The sequence below is a fragment of the Sciurus vulgaris genome (assembly GCF_902686455.1).
Source record: "Sciurus vulgaris genome assembly, chromosome: 18".
Classification (NCBI taxonomy): Eukaryota; Metazoa; Chordata; class Mammalia; order Rodentia; family Sciuridae; genus Sciurus; species Sciurus vulgaris.
Genome location: NC_136479.1, coordinates 27,143,076 through 27,165,066, shown reverse-complemented (window position 1 = coordinate 27,165,066; position 21,991 = coordinate 27,143,076). Strand labels below are relative to the sequence as shown.

At 44.6% G+C, this 21,991-nt stretch overlaps 1 pseudogene across 1 annotated transcript in view; it reads left to right on the top strand.

Annotated features, from left to right (window-relative positions):
• LOC306649989 (guanine nucleotide-binding protein subunit alpha-12-like) overlaps window positions 1-21,991 on the top strand; it is a 350,618-nt pseudogene that overhangs the window by 191,848 nt on the left and 136,779 nt on the right. Inside the window, exon 2 of the transcript XR_013766961.1 lies at window positions 6,548-6,700. The product of XR_013766961.1 is annotated as a guanine nucleotide-binding protein subunit alpha-12-like (transcript). The remainder of the gene's footprint in view (window positions 1-6,547; window positions 6,701-21,991) is intronic.

The following is a 21,991-nucleotide window of genomic DNA, read 5'->3' as shown; positions in this document are numbered from 1 at the left end:
GAAGATGGGTCAAAATTTTCCTATCTCTAAGGCTGAATAACAGAAGGGAAGTCTACATCTTTTGTACATTTATTTATTCCTTGGTGGACATTGGGTTGATTCCACATTTAAGCTCCAGGTCTTTTTATTTGCCACTATTGGACCTTATTGACAATATGCACACTTGTTATTCATGCTGCGCTTGAGGTTTTATTTTGCATGTTAATATCTTACATGAATCTGATAATCCCATGCCAATCAGAAGTAAACACATGTGGATGCATGTTATCTGCTGAGAGTGAGTGTCCACCTTGTTTGTCAGCAATGGTTGCTCAGATTGGAATGAGGACCCAGCAACCTTCCATTCCTAGGCATTTCCCTCCCAGTCTGGGCTGCCTTCTGAGTGTCTCCCTGACGGGAAAGTCCCTTCATGTTAGGAATCAGGTACTGATGCTGTGCAAGACCAATTACCTGGATTCTCTCCTTCTCCTCTGACCATTCATGATGCCTTTAAGCATCAGAGATGCTTGGGTCCTCCCATAGCAAAGCAAAAGTTCACCCTCTCCCTTGTAGTGGACAGCTTATTAGTACACTCACATGCCACATAATAATGTCAATCAATAATGATTCCCATATATCAGGGTGGTCCTACATGATAACATTGCCTAGTGATGTAGGAAGCATCTTAGCTTCTTTAAGTATACTCTGTGGCTAGCATCATCATCTGAAATGAACCTACTAATAAATGGATATGTTAAAAGAGGGATAGTGGTTGAGTGAGTGGAACAACTGAAGAGGGAAAAGTTCTATGAATGGAGAAGCCACCAAAATTTGGCAGGGTTGCAGGGTGCAGATTGCACGCCTGTAATGCCAGCAGCCTGGGAGGTGAGGCAGGAGGATGATGAGCTCAAAGCCATGCTCAGCAAAAGTGAGGTGCTAAGCAGTTCAGTGAGAGCCTGTCTCTAAATAAAATTAATGAAATAGGGTTGTTAATGAAACAGCTGAAAGGGAAATGAGGAAAACAACTCCATTTGCAATAGCCTCAAAATAAAATACTTGGGAATCAATCTAACCAAAGAAGTAAAAGATCTCTACAATGAAAACTACAAAACATTAAAGAAAGAAATTGAGGAAGACCTTAGAAGATGGAAAGATCTCCCATGTTCTTGGATAGGCAGAATTAATATTGTCAAAATGGCCATACTACCTAAAGTGCTATACAGATTCAATGCAATTCCAATTAAAATCCCAATGACGTACCTTGCAGAAATAGAGCAAGCAATCATGAAATTCATCTGGAAGAATAAGAAACCCAGAATAGCTAAAGCAATCCTTAGCAGAAAGAATGAACACAGGGGGTATCACAATACCAGAACTTCAACTATACTACAAAGCAATAGTAACAAAAACAGCATGGTATTGGTACGAAAATAGACAGGTAGATCAATGGTACAGAATAGAGGACACGGACACAAACCCAAATAAATACAATTTTCTCATACTAGACAAAGGTGCCAAAAATATGCAATGGAGAAAAGATAGCCTCTTCAACAAATGGTGCTGGGAAAACTGGAAATCTACACACAACAGAATGAAACTAAACCCCTATCTCTCATCCTGCACAAAAATCAACTCACAATGGATCAAGGACCTTGAAATCAGACCAGAGACTCTGCATCTTATAGAAGAAAAAGTAGGTCCAAATCTTCAACTTGTTGGCTTAGGATCAGACTTCCTTAACAGGACTCCCATAGCACAAGCAATAAAAAAGCAAGAATCAACAACTGGGATAGATTCAAACTAAAAAGCTTTCTCTCAGCAAAGGAAACTATCAGCAATGCGAAGAGAGAGCCTACAGAGTGGGAGAATATCTTTGTCACTCATACTTCAGATAGAGCACTAATTTCCAGAATATATAAAGAACTCAAAAAACTCTACACCAAGAATACAAATAACCCAATCAACAAATGGGCTAAGTATACGAACAGACGTTTCACAGAAGAAGATCTACAAGCAATCAACAAACATATGAAAAAATGTTCACCATCTTTAGTAATAAGAGAAGTGCAAATCAAAACTACCCTAAGATTTCATCTCACCCCAATTAGAATGGCAATTATCAAGAACACAAGCAACAATAGGTGTTGGCAAGGATGTGGGGAAAAAGGCACACTCATGCATTGCTGGTGGGGTTGCAAATTAGTGCAGCCACTCTGGAAAGCACTGTGGAGATTCCTCAGAAAACTTGGAATGGAACCACCATTTGACCCAGCTATCCCACTCCTCGGCCTATATCCAAAGGACTTAAAATCAGCATACTACAGAGATGCAGCCACATCAATGTTCATAGCTGCTCAATTCACCATAGCCAGATTGTGGAACCAACCTAGATGTCCTTCAATTGATGAATGGATAAAGAAACTGTGGCGCGTATATATATATATATATATATATATATATATATATATATATATATATATATATATATATAAAATGAAATATTACTCAGCCATAAAGAATGATAAAATTATGGCATTTGCAGGCAAATGGATGAAATTGGAGAATATCATACTAAGTGAGATAAGCCAATCTCAAAAATCCAAAAAATGAATGATCTCACTGATAAGCGGATGATGACACATAATGGGGGGTGGGGGGGCAAGAATGGAGGAAGGAGGGACTGTATAGAGGGAAAAGAGAGGTGGGAGGGGTGGGGGGAAGGAAAAAGTAATGGAATGAATCAAACATCATTACCCTATGCAAATGTATGATTACGCAAATGGTATGCTGTTACCCCATGTACAAACAGAAATAACATGTATCCCATTTGTTTACAATAAAAATAAATTAAAAAAAAGAAAAAGAAAATAATGTAGAGGCAGTAAACCTTGGGTTCCATCCCTAGCACCTAAAATAATCTGGAAATTACATACCTTCCTGGACCAAAAAAAAAAAGTCAGATCCAGCTCTGCACTCCACATTACAAAGGCGCCCACACCCAGGACTCTTCCTCTGCCCTGACCTTCAACCCAGAGGTCAATGAGGCATGGGGTGACCCCGTCTGAGCTCCTCAGAGTCACGATGTGGGCAGGACACCACCTGATCCCAGGGAGCTTCCTGTGGTGGCAGACAGACAGGCAGGGGATGTGCACCCACTTGACCAGGATGCAAGGCCGGAGAAGCTAACCCACTGCTGTGGGCCTGAGAGGGCAGAGCAGGTCACTGTGGGAGAGCACGGTCCCCAGTACAGAGTGGCAGGGTCACGACGGCACAGAGGGTTGGGCAGGCACCCTGGGCAGCAAGGCAGGCAGAACCAAGACCAGCACCCAGGGACAGCCAGACACCCAGGTCAAGGAGCAGGGGCATGGGGAGGGTCGTGGGGGCTCCAGGCCTCTGCGACTGACCTGCTAGCTAGCCATGAGAGCAAGGCTGGAGCCAGGCTGCCCGGCCCCACACACTGCCGAGCACCAGGGACCAATCATCCGACCTCCTGGGCCTCGCTTTCTCAACCACACGCGGAATGCGCTGGTCCGCTTCGGCTGCCGTAAGGAAAGACCACAGATGGCGACTTGAATGACAGGGGCTATCTTCCCACAGTTCCGGGGCTGAGGTCCAGGGTCAAGGCTGTCAGGACTGGCTTCTTCTGCGCTCTCCTTGGCTGGTGGCCGTCCCCTTCCTCCATGTCCTCGCATGTCCTTCCTGTGTGCACAGAGAGACAGAGAGAGAGAGACAGAGAGAGTCCACGTCCGACTCTCGACCTCTTCTCAGAAGGAGCCTGGTGTCACTGGACGGAGCACCACCCTGGTCAGCACACTGAGCCTTGGTGTCCTCCTTGACCGCCCATCTCCACACACGGTCACACTGGGGTGGGGCTTCGACCTGTGGATTTGGAGGGGCATGGCGTTCTGCCCTCTGGCCCACCAGGTGCCCTGCTCCCTCCCGGGCTTGGCAAGGAGGTGGTGGATGCGGCCACCTGTGTCCATGACCGCGGCTGCCACGACAGTGACACAGTCCCAGACAGGGTGGCGTAAAACAGTGGCCATGTGTGGCCTCACAGCTCTGGAGGCCAGGAGCCCAACATCAAGGTGACACCATGGCTGTGGCCTTCTGAAGGTCCCAGGTTGGGGGGGCTTCCTCATCCCTCCCACCACCTGCTGCTTGCATGCCCTGCTGCTGTGTCACTGTGACTCTGCCTGTCCTCCCTCGGTGCCCATGTCTTGTCCTCCTGTCACGGACACCGGTCACAGGGTTAGGGCTGACCCTACTCCAGCATGGCCTCTTTGATCACATGGATCAAGACCCTATTTCCAAATGTGGTTTCATTCTGAGGTCCTGGGTGGGTGTGAATTTGGTTGGTGTGTTGGGGGCACACGATTCAACCCACTTCAAAGTCCACAGCTGACCACTTGTTCTTCACGGACTCTGGGTGACCCTTGGGGTGGCCGAGGTCAAGCACGCACCTTCCAGCCACTCTCGGCCTCCTTCACGGAACACTGGGGGTGCCTCCTGTACCTGGGGGTCGAGGGTGATCCTGCAGCCCCAGGGCTTGGTGGCCACGGGGGAGGCTGGGTCAGCACCCCTGGGAGCAGGAGCCGGTCAGCAGCACCTGCTCAACACGCCCTCAACGCTCATCCAGGTCCACCTCAGTCCTGGCGAGGCAGGGGGGCCGAGTCTGGATCTTCAGTCACAAACGAGGCAGCCTCTGTCCAACGGCCTGCTGCCATCTTTTGCGGAGTGTGGTTTCAAACCAGAAATCTCACCACTGACCACCCACTTACGTGGCTTTCCGGCTTTTAACGGGTTTATTTAGCATGGAATTTAATCCCTCTTTAAAGGCGGCAGCACACACATAAACACAGCCCACGCCACTCAGGTGTTGGGGTGGATGATGGACCCCATTCACCACGGTGGCCTGGGGATCATCATGGAGCTGAAAACCCCTCTGGCCCAAAGACATCGTGCCTGCCAGCCTCGTGAGAACGGTCGTGGCTGCCACTGTGGCGCGTTTCCCGTGTGTGTGGTGCCGCTGGTGTAACCAAACCTGCCGGGCGGTGGCCGGGGCCCAGCACACAGCACTGCATCAGGGAGCCGTGGCTGTTCCGGAGCGAATCCTCCTCTCCTCACAAGGTGCCGCAAGTCTCCCACCTCGCCTGGATTGCACCTGGTCTGCACCTCCCATCCACCTGGTCTGCATGCCTCTCGGCGACACTAAGAGGCCGCCTGGTGGACCTGCACCATCCAGGTGTGTCCCGTCCTCTCTGAGAGTTCGCCCACGATGAAACTGCAGACCCGCACCCTTCTCAGGACGTGCCCCCTTCGCTGAGGGACGCACACACGTGCCAAGGTCCTAGAGGACACGCCCCAGGCTTCCTGGTCCATCCCAACCAACACCGCCTGCCACATAGTCATCGTCATGACTTTGGAAAGGACCCAGGTTGGGCGGCTGAGCTCGGGGAGGAAGAGCAAAGGGAAGGACCCGCCTGGTTTCTAAGTCGCCACCCTCAGCCGAGGGTGTCTTCCGTTCTGTCGGCTGCGTTTTCAGGAGCTCCGCTGTGTCCGCAGCTGTCCAGGTGCTGACCCCGGCGAGGCAGGTGTTCTGAAGTTCTCCTGCCCGTCTCAGGCGGATGCTCAGAACCTCCCGCTCACTCGGTTCTCAATCACCTTCTGCGTCCCTTCCTTACCAATCTCGAACCGTTTTCCAGCTCCCCAATGAATCAGAACTAAATACTGCAATTAGCCCTCATTCACGGCATGCTCATGATTACAGTAATGATCTTCACTTTACTGTTATAAATGTTATTAATAACCCATAATTCCTAAAGAAGAAGAAGAAGAAGAAGAAGCAGAAGAAGAAAAAGAAATAGGACTGGGTGTGTCTGAGTGGTCAAGTACTCCTGAGTTCAATCTCTGGTACCAATAGAAATTAAAATTTGAAAAATTTTTACCATATCAAAATTATTTTTAAAAAGAGGCACTGCTTTGGGACATGGTGGCTCACACTTGTTATCACAGAGTCTTGGGAGGCTGAGGTAGGAGGATTATAAGTTCAAGGACAGCCTCTGTAACTTAGTGAGACACTGTCTCAAAATAAAAATATAAAGGAGCGGGAATATGGCTCAGTGACAGAGCTCCCTTGGGTTCAATCTCCAGGATGAACAAACAACAACAACTACCATAAAAGAGGGATAGGGGGAGCACTGTGTAAAAGCAATTCTGATGCTGATCACCTACATTGAGGTGAAAAGCTATCATTTGAGGCCACAGGACTCACTACACTGCCCACACTTCAGACACCAGGTGCAACTTCTAGATTTCCCAGGCCACTCACACCAGTGCCAGAACGATCCTCACGTCTAGACACATATGTCCCAGATCTTAACCTCCACATGCCTGAGCCAGCTTGCCCAGCACCCGCCCTATGCACCTGTAAGGAGTCCCAGCCCACTTGCCTGTTAAGTCCAGAGGTCTCCGAGTTGCCAGACATGCAGTGAAGTCTGAGGCATGGGGAGTTGGTGCTCTTTGGCCAGCGCAAGCCCACTATGACCTGGTCTTCCCTGGGTTCTTCAAGCTGTTCCTGAGAGTGCTGTCCTCCACCGGGACAAGGAGCAGAGAGGCGACCTGTCGCCTGAGATCCTGACAAGAGTCACCAGTCTGCCAGGTGCTGATGCCATCACGGCACTGGCCTTGCATTTTCTTACCTTGTCCTCCTCACCACGAGCAGGTAGGTGCTGTGGCTGTCCCCATTTTACAGACATAAAAGCGAGGCCAGGAGAGGGGAGGTGGTGTCCAGAGTCACATCTGAGGCCCAGACATCGGCACTGCAGGGCAGGCACACCACCCATCTCTGTTCAGTTCCTTTGCTCTTGGTTCAGATTCAGTGAGTGTTGATCTTGTTAATCCACATTGTACAAATTCTCTTATTAGTAATTTAGCAGACACGTAGTTTGTTGTTTTACTGGTTGCATATTTCTGAGTCATGATGGTTTGCATTATATTTGCTTATGGCTTGAAATGCATTTAAATGGAATATATCAGGCATAAAATAAGAACAATGGTAGAAGCATAAAAAGATAAAAAAGAGAAAGCCATACTCTTTCATTGATTTAGTAGATCTTCTAGTGATTAAAATTATATTCCAGAGTCAGCCTTACCTGTTAGGGAAAATATTAACTCCCTTTACTTCTTTGTATCATGCTTTACAAAGCAGCTCCTTGGATTCCATTTCTGACCCTCCCTGTTCCTGCACAGGTGGACTGGCAGTCTGATTTTGAATGTCATGCAAGGAGGGAAGTTAGGCTGAACTGGTGGAGTCTGGCTCAGCAGTTACTTGAGCATCCTCAGAGTCCTCCTGGCAGTTTTTTATAGGTGCTATGTCGGTCCAGGTGTATGTGAGCATGAAAGTTAAAGAGCAGCCTTTTCTATTTGGCACTTCTTAAACTTTAGTTTAGTAGCCTTATTGCGATATAATTTGCATGCCATGTGATTCACCCATTTCAAGTGAATTCAGGGGTTTATAGTTATATGTCATAGTTTTGTAACTAACTACAATCGACTTCAAAAATTTCATCACCTCCAGAAGAAACCCTGTCTGTACCCATTAGCAGTCACTCCTCACTCCTTCCAGTCTCCCAGCCCTAGCCATCCCCTCCTCTGCACTCTGCCTCCCTAGATTTGCCTAATCTGGGCATCACAGAGGTGTTCTTATGCACTCTGTGGCCTTTTGGTCTGGCTTCTTAGCATAATGTTTCAAGGTCCATCCGTGTTATTCAGTACTTCATCCCTTCTTATGACTGAATAAGGTTACATCGAAGGAACAGACCCCATTCACTTACTCACCAATTGGTGAACATGTGAGTTTTTCTGTTGAACTATTACTAATAATGCCTCTAAGCATTATTAGTAATAATATGCATCTGGGGGTGGAGTTGCTGGGTCATGTGGTAACTGTACATTTAACCTTTTAAGGAACCACCAGACTTCTGAGCAGCTGCACCTTTTACTTTCCTACCAGCAGTGTAGAAGGCTTCTAATTTCTTATCCTCACCAACACATTATTCTCAGACTTTCTGATTATAAGCATCAAGTGGTATCTCATGTCTTTGATTTGCATTTCTTTGATGGCTAATGGTGTTGACAATCCTTTCATGTGCTAATTGGCCTTTTTTTTTTTTTTTTTTTTTTTTTTTTTTTTTTTTTTTGCAGTGCATGGGATTGAACCCAGGGTCTTGTACTTATAAGGCAAGCACTGTCCCAATTGAGCTATATCCCTAGCCACACATCAATGGACATTTTTATTTCAGATTCAGAGAAGTATCTACTTCTTTGAAAGTACAAACATGTTTATTTATCCTTTTATTAATGAGATAGAATTATACCAATTCTGTGCTACCCCCCTTTATTTTATTTTTGGTTCTTGGGATTGAAATTTTATTTTCAGTGCCAGGGATGCAACCCAGGGCCTCAGGATGCAGGAAAGCCCTCTGCCATCTACACATCCCCAGACCCCAAGCCCCTCATTTCGATGGTGAGAAAGCAAATTAATTGAACCCTTGGGATTGTATATACCCTTCTTTCCCTATATATTTAACTTGTGCAAAGGAGCAATTGTAGGGATCTTCATCATGATGCTGTTCCTAGAAATAAAACATCAGAAAACTATGTGTGTCGAAAGGTAACTAATTTGGTACACTGTGCTGTGTCCATGTCATGGCCTACTGTGCACATTTACACGAGAAAGGGAATCCTAGATATAGATTTGTGGCAGATTTATCCCCCTGGGCCTCTGATAATGCCCAGGCCAGAGAAAAATGACCTAGGACCATTGCTGACCTCTGGCCTTAGGCTGCTGACCCTGAGGCAGGTTGCACAGTAGTTGGGAAAAGAGAGAGAGAGAGAAAATAAGTTGAGAACAGAAATGGGTGGTTTCCTGTGTGCTAAGGTACAGACATTGTATGTCATTTTGCTGCTCTTTACCCAGAATATAATATGTATTGCTTGTGTACAGACTCTCCCTGGGAGGAGACCCAGCAAATCGTTTACTTCTAATCTAGCAAAGGTAACTGAGGACCAAGGGTTCAGGGGAGGAAGGATGTCCTATAATTTAATTTATTATTATCATCACCCTCAGCGTTGTTGTGTGGTACTTTAGATGGAATCCAGGGCATTTTTCATGCTAGGCAAATGTTTTACCACTGAGCTACACCTTAGTCCTCAAATTGAGTTTTTAACTACTTGACTGATTTGCACTTTTAACTTTGACTTGCATTACCTGCACTGAATCAGTTACAGTTTTTCCCACAACTTTAATCTCAAGCCTACTTTTTAAATAATTAACACACTGGAAAATCTTATTCTTGGACTATGTACAACTTCCATTGCCCATTTGTTTCATTGGTCACATCTCAAAAACTCATCCATCATTTGATATTACAGATAGTGTAATTAACTTTGCATTAATATTCCTCTATAAACAAAGTGTCACAAGTTGTAGAGGATGCATTTGAAACAAATATAAACCTGTCAACTGTCAGAAACAAATATAAACATTTGTTGTTGTAGAGGATGCATTTGAAACAAATATAAACCTGTCAACTGTCAAAAACTTAAATTTTTTCTCTGATTATAATTTTGTTTTAATAATATGGTATTTTTATTTAACTTACATTAGTAGGTAAAAGGAAGTGTTTCCCAAATAGAGTTCATATTATACATCATATTTAAGCACCCAGAACTCTACTGCATCACTGCGCCCTGGGAGAATCCTGGGAAGGTGTATCTCTGGATGTGGAGGGGGCACACACAGTGTGTCACTCAACTTGTTATTTAAGAAGGACAGAATGCCATCTGGGGAGGTAGGGCTGAGGATCAGGATGTGGCTGAGATCCATCTCCAGGCCCAACTGAGGACAGGCAAACACTGTCTTCTCCTGCCTGAAACCAGCCCCTTCCCTAAGCCAGTTGTGAGCTAGCAACATCTGGTGTGAGACTGAGAACTCAAAACAGCCACATGACATGGTCAGAGGGATGTGGCTAAGCCTATGTGTCAGGGTAGTGTGCACCCCTGGGAAAACAACTTTCAGGTCTCTGTTTCTTCTAGGGTCTTCAGAACTGATATGGTCAGTAGAACTAGACCTGTCCATAGCTAAGCATGTACACTGAAAATGCTGCTGGGCTAATACAATGGGTGTCAGGGAAGTGCCATCATAGCCTCAGGAAGGTAGGCAATTGAAACAGGTCCAAAATGTTCCAAGGTCCTGTGAACATAGCACCTCATGTGGGAAAGAGATTCTGCATGGGCGATTGCAGAAGTTGACTTGGGGAGATTATTCTGCATTATCCAGAGGATAGAGTGAAAGACTTGAACTGATTGCTGTGAAGGGTCCAATGCAACTGAATGCAGGGTCCCTCAAAAGCTGAAGAAGGCAGGAGAGATATTCTCTGCACAAGCTGCAGGAAGATTGCAGCACACCCACACCTCAACCTCAGCCCAGGGAGACTCCTGTCCCACATAACTATAGGACCAGATGTATGGTCACCCATTACAGCTATGATAACATTGAAACTCCCCCAGACTGTGGGCATGGACAGAGCTGAGGAAACCAGGACACAGCCAATGTGGAGCCCAAATGAGAGAGTAAGAGTGGCCAGGAAAGCCAGGAGGGGTCTCGCTGTGAGTGATGAATGGGATGGTGCTCAGAGTGACCAAACAAGAAGACTAGGACATGGAAGGCGTCTCCCACCAGGGGACAGCACCCTGCTCCTGACCTATGGAGTTAAACCAACCCTCCCTTTAGCAGATACAAAGAAGCTTAGTGAGATGAAATTCACTATCCAAAACATCCAGAGGGGGAGCTGCCTGCAGGGACACTGAGCAAGCAGGGGCCCAGCTCATCCTGCTGTGACCAGTGATGGCTGTGCCAGACACACTCCTGCAGACTCAGATGATACACTAATGAGGAAGGACTCTGTCTCAACTGTACCCCAGTAAACTTTACGTTCATCAGAGACCTACTGAGGAAACAGGCACAAGGAGAGACTGGAACTCGGTACAACAGAGTTGGGCTGTTCCTGAGATGGGGAGCCAGTGTGATCTAGTGACCCTGGCTGTCACACTGAAGTGCCACACTCTGGGAAGGATGAAGGCTGCACCTCTGAGAGTCCTAGAACTGCCCAGGGAAGTGTCACATCTTTGTCACATTTGGACCTGGCAGAGGGAAATGAAATTCCTGTCTGCAGAAAACTATCATCTGAGGGCATAGATACTTGTAAAGACTGACCTAAGCTGGTGTGGTGGCACACTCCTGTAATCCCACCTACTTGGGAAGCTGAGGAAAGAGGATCAGAAGTTCCAGCCCAGTCTGGGCAACTACTTATCAGACCCTGTCTCAAAATTAAAAATGAAAATGCTGAGGTTGTAACTCTGGTAGAGCAACTCTGGGTACAATTCCCAAAACAAACAAACAAAAAAAGGGGGGGGGGAGGAAAGATAGGAATCAAAAACAAAGGACAGGAATTGCTGTCACATGTGAAACTCAGAGAGCAGAGAATTCTACAGAAAATTCTCCACTGGCAAGGGTGGCAAGCATATTTCTCTGCTGCAAAAAGTCAGCCTGGCTCAGCCAGGGTGTAGTGTAGGTTCATGCTGTGGAGAGGTTCATGGTCGGGCCGGGAGGGGTCATGGAGGATGGGAGATGAGCAGATAGCATCCTAGGAGGATAGACGGACATAGACAAGGATGGAGGCTGTGGGGATGATTGCAAGTTCCCCAGAACAACATCCTCAGCCTTACCTTGGAGTGTGAGAATTGCAGGTAACAGGCCCACCCCTGACATCCTGCCCATCCCAGCAGGATGCTGTGTGTCCGCACGTCAGGGAGGAGGGCTCCTGAAGCTATGTGCAGGACAAATGAAGAGGAGCTGACCCCACAGGATTTGAAGCAGAGCCTCGGTTGTGAGGTGATGTGGAGCAAGACATGTGATGCCTGCACTACTTTGGTCCTGAGCAACTGGGATGGACTGTGGGACCCCAGGAGTGCTAACCAGCCTGGTTGGGGCAAGGCCAGTCAAAGCCCAAACTTCCTCTGGCTTGCTGCCAAGATGCCAGGCTCAAGAAAGGGCATGGCACCCCAGTGTCTCAGAGAGAAGCCTGGCATTCCTCTCCAAAACCCAGCACACTTATGCCTGGCCTGGCCATCAGGCCTTGGAATGCTGAAAGCACACTGGCCAGCCCACTGGTGATCCTCCTCATTACCTGGCTAGGTCATTCTTGTGTTCCTCACATGGCAATGTGTCCCGAATGTTTGACAAATTAAGAGCCCTGGAAGACAGCAGCCATGCTGCAGGTCCCCACATCCTGCCACCCCATATCCAATCCTATGTCTTGCAATAGAGCATCAGGCCAGGTAACCCTGCAGTCAATTTCTGCCCCTACCAGTGCCCAGCTATGACACCTGGACAGGTCACTTGACTTCTCTCAGCCTCCATTCCTCATCTGTGATATGGACTGATGCTTACTTTACCAGCGCACAGAGGAAGTGATCTTTGAAAAGTCACTGCCCAGGATGATCTTTCTTTTGCCTTACTTTCTAGGATCAGTTCACAGATGTCTGACCAGACAGTGACTCCTCTCAAGAACTCTGTTTGGCCACATTCATCTTACTGTGTCATTAGGGGAAGCCTCTTACCCCACCCTCAGCCTCCACTTAAGTCCTTCTGTCCTGACAGATCATTTCTGCACAAGACCCACTTCTTACATAGAGCCCAGAGCTGAAGGCAAAGCTGTGCTCTAGCAGCCAGGGGTGCCAATGAGGAGGGTGCTGTCCACTTCTCTCTGCCACCTACAAACCCATCATCTTGGCCATGGTCATGGCTCAGAAAGAAAATACTTCAAAACAGAACCTAGCTATGTTCTGGGTTCTCCCCTGTTAATTATCTTAACAACAGTAGCTGTTCTGTACCAAGGTCTACCACTCCCTACTGCTCTGCCTCTGTCCCTCAATAACCTAGCTGAGGTGCAGATGCCACTGCATACTTGTCCCAGAACAAAAGAGCAGTGTCCAGGGTGGGCTTGAATGCACCAGGGCCCAGCCACATTGCCAATCGCCTAGTGCTGCCCCTTGCCATGTGCAAAGAGATGTCCCAGAGATTGTGCACCCACACAGACCACAGGTCTCCAGGACCTCCCATGTCAGTACGGGCTGAGGTAAGGCCAGAACATGCCAACCTGTGACCCCACTGCAGCCTGTCCATGACCCAGTACACGTATCCCTTCACACAGTGCTCAGCTCTGAAAACCTGAATATCCAGGATCTGGTAACTACAAACTCCTGGGACGCTGGGATTGCAGGCCAACAATGAGAAAATAGAAGCAGGGCAGACCTGAATGGCAGTTCAGTCTCAAGGCTTAACCAAGAACTTTAGTACTTTACCAAAACTGTTTTGCATAAGTTTGACCCAGTGGTGTTGACCAAGTGCTACTGAAGCCCCTAGACTAGCACACTCAAGCAGCAACCCTACCAGATCTCATCTTGGCCTGTGAGAGATTTGGTGGGGAGTGCTGCTGTGCCCCTTCCCTTCTGAAACTTTCCTCTAGTTCTCTGCACTATGATGTCTAGTTGCCATGTCTCCTTAGATACTCTGTCTTTTCTGCTCACGGATACTACTGAACCCATGTTCCCTCTTGCTCTTTGAATTGGACACTACCTATCTGGCCAGGGAACTGGCTTCTCTCTTGATTGGCTTCTGTCTCAGGAATCTTAATTCCTAATGACTGACATTCCATATATTTGGCTCCATATATTGTTGCAGCTGGGACAGGCAATTGGACTCTTGAATCCATGTTGGGCAGAGTCCACCACTGACACTCGTTCTGTGTTTCCTAAGCTTTTCACTAGTTGCATAGGTGACAGAGGGGAAAAACTCTTAGAGGTCCAGAGACCTTGACTCACCATAAGACAAAGGAAGTTGAGAAGAGCAGACTCAGCAAGGTATGGAGATCCTGAAAGGGAAGAGGTGGGTGGGCTTTCCTTGGAAGCACCCTATCCACGTGGACACCAAGGTTAGGACACAAGTTGGGAGCAGCAGACATGGCATGAGGTCTGGGAGGAGCCGAATGAAAGCATTTGTGTCCTCAGTATGCTTTATCTTTCCAGAACTTTGATGTGCGTCAGATGTGCTTCCCAACCAGGGGAGCTCACCTTGGCCTCAGTGTCCTGAAATTTTATTGGAATTCATTAGGGAGGCATGATTGTTTCAGTTGTCTTGCTGTGGATCCCATCTCTAGCCTTCCTCTACATCCTGGAGCACTGGCTGATACGTAGCTCAAAGTTTCACCACCCTCCAATGTGTGATGACATTTCTAGTGTAGCTGTCTCCAGCAGCACCTTGTTAGCATAAACTCAGTGTTTGCCCCACAGACCCACTATGAGTAATAGACTCACCTGTCACACAGAAGATTTCAAATACTGGGTAATGCAGATAGCAAAGCCATCAAAGCTGAGAGGTCCCAGGGAGGAGAACAGTCAGAGAAAGACAGCTTACTGTGGCTGGATATGTGACTCCCAAGGGTTCAAGTGCCTGAAGAGTGGTTCCCAGTGTGGCAGCACTGAGGTGGTAGAACCTTTAATATGTGGCACCAAATGGAAGATAATTAGATCATGGGGACATTTTCCTCAGAGGTATTAGTGCTGGTCTCACACACTGAGTTATGAGAACAGGTTGTTATTTAGGGAGTCTGCTCCATGTGTTTGGCCCCTTTTGCACTTGTCCTATTCCCTTAATACCTCTGCACCACACTGTGATGTATCTGCAGAGTGGCGGGGGGGGGGGGGGGGGGGGGGGGCTGCCACTGTTCCAGCTCCGTGCTCTTGCACTTCCAGGACTATGAGCTCAATGTTCTTCTTTATGGAGACTAGGGTGCACCTCGGTAGTACAAAACTTGCTAGCAATCATGCAGCCCTGATTCAATCTGTGGCATTTCAACAGTAAGTACTTAAATGGCTATACTAAATAAAATATCAAACCTCATGTATTACTTTATTTCAACACATCATGGACTAAGACAGAGCTCCAGGAGATGAGCAGCCATCAGAAACAGGAGAAAGGCGATCACTGAAGAACAGCATGGAGGGCAGGCTCTGCAGACACTGAAATAGCTAGAAAATAAAGAGGATCAATGGTCTGATGAGGACAGCTTGAAAGTAGATCCTGTTTCTGAGACACGTAGGAATCAAGGTACTGACGGAGCTCTGGGTGCTCAGAGAATGGCAGATATGGGCAGAAGAGGACATATGAGTACCTGAGAGAAGAGCTGAATGAAAAAAGTGTAATCCAGGAAACCAATAGTGTATGTGAACCATCTCTGAGTCACAGATCATGCAAGAACGTCAGGTGACCAGCCTACACAAGTCAGGTGGGAAATCCCGGAGCAGAAGGCTGTGATTGTTTATAAGCCCAGAGGTAGAGAGAAGCCGGCAGTGAATCCAGCTGAAGATACGGGAAGGTCACTGAGAAGGAGAAGCCCACACGACTCCCAGGATGAGGAGAGTGGACCAGCTGAGAAGGTGAGAGGGGCTGGAGGCCACGGAAAGCTGAGAAGGGACAAATCAAGGGAGTCGCTTAGGAAATGCATTGTGATGACGGAAGCACTGTCACTCTCAAGAGGGGACGTCAGGAGCAATCAGGACAAGAATATGGCAGAGTGGGAGCATCCAGGCTTCTGGAACCAAAGAACATGCAGAGCTGCATGTGGAGGCTGAGCAGAGCTGAGGGGTGACAGCAGTGAAGCTGTAGTTGCAGGTCAGAGGAGCAGCTGGCTCGCTTAGGAAGGAGAAGGGGGAGAATCCAAAAGTGTTAGGAGTGATTACAGCAGAACAGCAGGAGGGCAAAGGAATCAGGGTTTGATGTGATGATAACTCACACAGAGTGGATCAGATGGGATAAAGGAAACAGCAGCACAGAATTAGGTGACCACAATTTATATGAGGAGAAAGTCATGCTACAGGGCATCAGAAGACCAGTAGGATCCCAGCTACGTACACAGTTGTGGCTTTAACCGACGGGCCTTTACTGAGGGAAGCAGGAAGGAGGAAAGGGGGTCTGGGATCATTTAAGAGGAAGGAAGAAACGTGGAAGCAGCTTTATGATGAAAAATGTTTAGAGATCAGAAAGATGCAATGGGAGTGACACAAGAGTGTCCAGCAGGCCACCCAAAGACACCTGTCACCTCAGCTAATCCCACCTCCTCAGTTTCTCTCCTATGATTACTCAGATTCCTTGCTCTTATGTGTCTTTTGCCTAAACTAATCATATGGCACCCCAACTATAAAGCAGGGCAGGGCAGCGAGAGTCATCCCCAAGCAGCCCTGCTCTCTCCGGCAGCAGGTGAGATCCACAGGCACCTTCTCGAAGCAGGCCTGCACAATGAGAGCTTTTCCACACAGACAACCCCAAGCCCTGAACCCAGCGGTGGGCCCCGTCCCACAGGGGGCTTCTAGGACAAAGGCAGGACAAGGAGAGGCTTTCCCCAAGCAGCCTGGCTCCCTCAGAAGGGGGCAGGCCCTGACTATAGCAAGTTCTAGGAGTAGGACCGCCCAGTGAGAGGATTTCCAGGTAGAACCAACCCCAGCCCTGGACCCAGTAGGGGGCTAGGGCAGCTTCTTCGGAAGCACTGTATTAACAAGTTCCTCCAAGACTTCAGGCTACTGAAGGCTGGGAGGTGATATACTGGAAATCTACAGGGACACTATAAGCCAATAGAGGAAATCTGTAATATCTCAGAGTCCCACTGACATCTGACAAATATGAGAAAACAAGGGAAGAAAATGTCCCAAACAAACCTAGATACTATATCAATAAAACCCAATGACAGCACAGCCGAAGAAATGTCAGAAAGGGAGTTCAGAATGTACATAATTAAAACAATCAGAGAAGCAAAGGAGGAGATAAAAGAGCAAATGCAGGCATTGAAGGAGGAGATGAAAGAGCAAATGCAGGCATTAAATGATCCCACCAATCAACAGTTAAAAGAGCAAATACGGGAAGCAAGAGATCATTTCAATAAAGAGTCAGAGATACTGAAATAAAAGCAAACAGAAATCCTTGAAATGAAGAAAACAATAAACTAATTTAAAAACTCCATAGAAAGCATAACCAATAGGATAGAACACCTGGAAGACAGAACCTCAGATATTGAAGACAAAATATTTAATCTGGAAAACAAAATTAACCAAACACAGAAGATGGGAAGAAATCATGAACAGAATCTACAAGAATTATGGGATATTATGAAAAGGCCAAATTTAAGAATTATTAGGATTGAGGAAGGCTTAGAGAAAAAAACCAAAGGAATGAACAATTTATTCAATGAAATAATATCAGAAAATTTCCCAAATCTGAAGAATGAAATGGAAAACAAAGTACAAGAGGCTTATAGGATTCCAAATATACAAAATTACAACAGACCCACACCAAGGCACATTATTATGAAAATACCTAACATACAAAATACAGAATTTTAAAGACTGTGAGAGAAAAGAATCAAATTACATTCAGGGGAAAATCAATAAGAATATCAGCAGATTTTTCAATCCAGACCCTAAAAGCTAGAAGGGCCTGGAACAACATTTACCAAGCCCTGAAGAAAACGATGCCAACCAGGAATCTTATACCCAGCAAAACTAACTTTCAGATTTGATGATGAAATAAAATCCTTTCATGATAAACAAAAGCTAAAGGAATTTACAAAAAGAAAGCTGGCATTACAGAACATTCTCAGCAAAATATTCCATGAGGAAGAGATGAAAAACAACAATGCAAATCAGCAACGGGAGGAACTAGCCTAAAGGAATAGCCAAATAAAGGAGAAACAAATCATGTCAAAAAACAAAAATGAGTCAAATGACTGGGAATACAAATCATATCACAATAATAACCCTGAATGTTAATGGCCTGAACTCATCAGTCAAAAGACATAGACTGGCAGATTGGATTAAAAAGAAAAATCCAACAATGTGCTGCCTGCAAGAGATTCATCTCATAGAAAGAGATACCCATAGACTAAAGGTGAAAGGATGGGAAAAAACATACCATGCACACGGACACAGCAAAAAAGCTGGAGTATCCATCCTCATTTCAGATAATGTGGACTTCAAGCCAAAACTAGTCAGAAGGGATAAAGAAGGACATTACATACTGCTTAAGGGAAGCATAAATAAGCAAGACATAACAATCATAAATATCTATGCCCCAAACTTGGCTCATCCATGTACGTCAAACAAATCCTTCTCAATTCCAGAAATCAAATAGACCACAACACAATAATACTAGGCGATTTTAACACACCTCTCTCACCACTGGATAGATCTTCCAAACAAAAATTGAATAAAGAAACCATAGATCTCAATAACACAATCAATAATTTAGACTTAACCGACATGTACAGAATATACCATCCAACAAAGAACAAATACACTTTCTTCTCAGCAGCACATGGATCCTTCTCTAAAATAGACCATGCTTTATGCCACAAAGCTACTGTTAGCAAATACAAGAAGATACAGATACTACCTTGTATTCTATCAGATCATAATGGATTGACTCTTCATTCTTTTTCATTTTTTTTTCTCTTTTGACTGGATGATTTGCAATGAACAGTCTCCAACTTTGTTAATCCTTTCTACTGTTGATGTAGTCAGCTATTGAACTAGTCCATTAAATATTTTGGTTTGGTGATCATAGATTTTAGCTATATAATTTCTGATTGGTACATTTTTAATTCAAGCATACGCCACATAATGATGTCTCGGTCATTGATGGACCACATGTATGATGGTAGTTCAATAAGGTTATAATGGAGCTGAAAATATTCTATCATTTAGTAACATTTTATCTATCATAGTGTCATAGTGCAACATATTATTCATGTGTTTATGGTAATACTGTATAAAATAATACTGTGCTATCAGTATAAATGTATAGCACATATAATTTTCTATAGTACACAATATTTGGTAAAGATAATAAACAACGATGTTACTGGCTTATGTATCTAAAAAAAATGGATTGAAATTAGAAATAAATGACAGAATAAAAAACAGAATTTCTCCAATACCTGGAGATTAAATAATACACTATTATATGATGAATGGATAACAGAAGACATCAGGAGGGAAATTAAAAAATTCTTAGAAGTAAATCAGAACAAAGACACATCATATCAAAATCTCTGGGACACTATGAAAGCAGTACTTAGAGGAAGATTTATTTCATGGGGCGCATTCAACAAAAGAGGAAAAAATCAACCAATAAAAACTTAACACTACAGCTCAAAGCCCTAGAAAAAGAAGAGCAGACCAATACCAAAAAATAGTAGAAGACAGGAAATAGTTAAAATCACAGCCGAAATCATCGAAATTGAAACAAAGGAAACAATCGGAAAAATTAACAAAATAGTTGGTTCTTTGAAAATATAAACAAAATTGATAAACCTTTACCCACACTAACAAATAGAGAGAGAACTCAAATTACTTAAAATTCGGAATGAACAAGGAAATATCACTACAGACACGAGTGAAATAATTAGAAGCTATTTTGAAAATCTATACTCCCACAAAACAGAAAACCTCGAAGACATCAACAAGTTTCTAGAGACATATGAATTACCTAAACTGAATCAGGAGGACATACACAACTTAAATAAATCAATTTCAAGCAATGAGATAGAAGACGTCATCAAAAGCCTACCAACAAAGAAAAGTCCGGGACCAGATGGGTTCTCAGCCGAGTTCTACAAAACCTTTAAAGAAGAGCTCATTCCAATACTCCTCAAAGTATTCCATGAAATAGAAGAGGAGGGAACCCTCCCAAACTCATTCTAGGAAGCCAATATCACACTGATACCTAAACCAGACAGAGACACTTCAAGGAAAGAAAATTTCAGACCAATATCCTTAATGAACATCGATGCAAAAATTCTCAACAAAATTTTAGCAAATCGCATACAAAAATGTATTTAAAAGATAGTGCACCACAATCAAGTCGGTTTTATCCCAGGGATGCAAGGTTGGTTCAACATCCGGAAATCAATAAACGTCATTCACCATATCAACAGACTTAACGTGAAGAATCACATGATTATTTTGATAGATGTAGAAAAAGCATTCGATAAAATACAGCATCCCTTCATGCTCAAAACACTAGAAAAAATTGGGGTAGTGAGAACATTCCTTAACATTGTAAAGGCCATCTATGCTAAGCCCATGGCCAATATTATTCTAAATGGTGAAAAACTGAACGCATTCCCCCTAAAAACTGGAACAAGGCAGGGATGCCCTCTTTCACCACTTCTATTCAACATCGTTCTTGAGACTCTAGCCAGAGCAATTAGACAAACCAAAGAAATTAAAGGGATACGAATTGGAAAAGAAGAACTCAAACTATCCCTGTTCACTGATGACATGATTACATATTTAGAGGAACCTGGAAATTCCACCAGAAAACTCTTAGAACTCATAAGTGAATTCAGTAAAGTAGCAGGTTACAAGATCAATGCTCATAAATCCAACGCATTTTTATTCATAAGTGATGAATCTTCAGAAAGAGAAGTTAGGAAAACTACCCCATTCACAATAGGCTGGAAAAAAATAAAATAAAAAAAAATAAAATACTGGAATCAATCTCACAAAAGAGGTGAAAGACCTCTACAATGAGAACTACAGAACACTAATGAAAGAAATTAAAGAAAACCTTAGAAGATGGAAAGATCTCCCATGTTCTTGGATAGGCAGAATTAATATTGTCAAAATGGCCAGACTACCAAAAGTGCTATACAGATTCAATGCAATTTCAATTAAAATCCCAATGATGTACCTTACAGAAATAGAGCAAGCAATTATGAAATTCTTCTGGAAGAATAAGAAACCCAGAATAGCTAAAGCAATCCTCAGTAGAAAGAGCGAAGCAGGGGGTATCGCAATACCAGATCTTCAACTCTACTACAAAGCAATAGTAACAAAAACGGCATGGTATTGGTACCAAAATAGACAGGTAGATCAATGATACAGAATAGAGGACACGGACACAAACCCAAATAAATACAATTTTCTCATACTAGACAAAGGTGCCAAAAATATGCAATGGAGAAAAGATAGCCTCTTCAACAAATGGTGCTGGGAGAATTGGAAATCCATATGCAACAGAATGAAACTAAACCCATATCTCTCACCATGCACGAAACTAAACTCAAAATGGATCAAAGACCTTGAAATCAGACCAGAGACCTGCATCTTATAGAAGAAAAAGTAGGTCCAAATCTTCAACTTGTTGGCTTAGGATTAGACTTCCTTAACAGGACTCCCATAGCACAAGAAATAAAAGCAAGAATCAACAACTGGGATAGATTCAAACTAAAAAGCTTTCTCTCAGCAAAGGAAACTATCAGCAATGTGAAGAGAGAGCCTACAGAGTGGGAGAATATCTTTGCCACTCATACTTCAGATAGAGCACTAATTTCCAGAATATATAAAGAACTCAAAAAACTGTACTCCAAGAATACAAATAATCCAATCATGAAATGGGCTAAGGAAATGAACAGACACTTCACAGAAGAAGATGTACAAGCAATCAACAGATATATGAAAAAATGTTCAACATCTCTAGTAATAAGAGAAATGCAAATCAAAACTACCCTAACATTTCATCTCACCCCAATTAGAATGGCGATTATCAAGAACACAAGCAACAATAGTTGTTGTTGAGGACTTGTGGAAAAAGGCACACTCATACATTGCTGGTGGGGTTGCAAATTAGTGCAGCCACTCTGGAAAGCAGTATGGAGATTCCTCAGAAAACTTGGAATGGAACCACCATTTGACCCAGCTATCCCACTCCTCGGCCTATACCCAAAGGACTTAAAATCAGCATACTACAGAGATGCAGCCACATCAATGTTCATAGCTGCTCAATTCACCATAGCCAGATTGTGGAACCCACCTAGATGTCCTTCAATTGATGAATAGA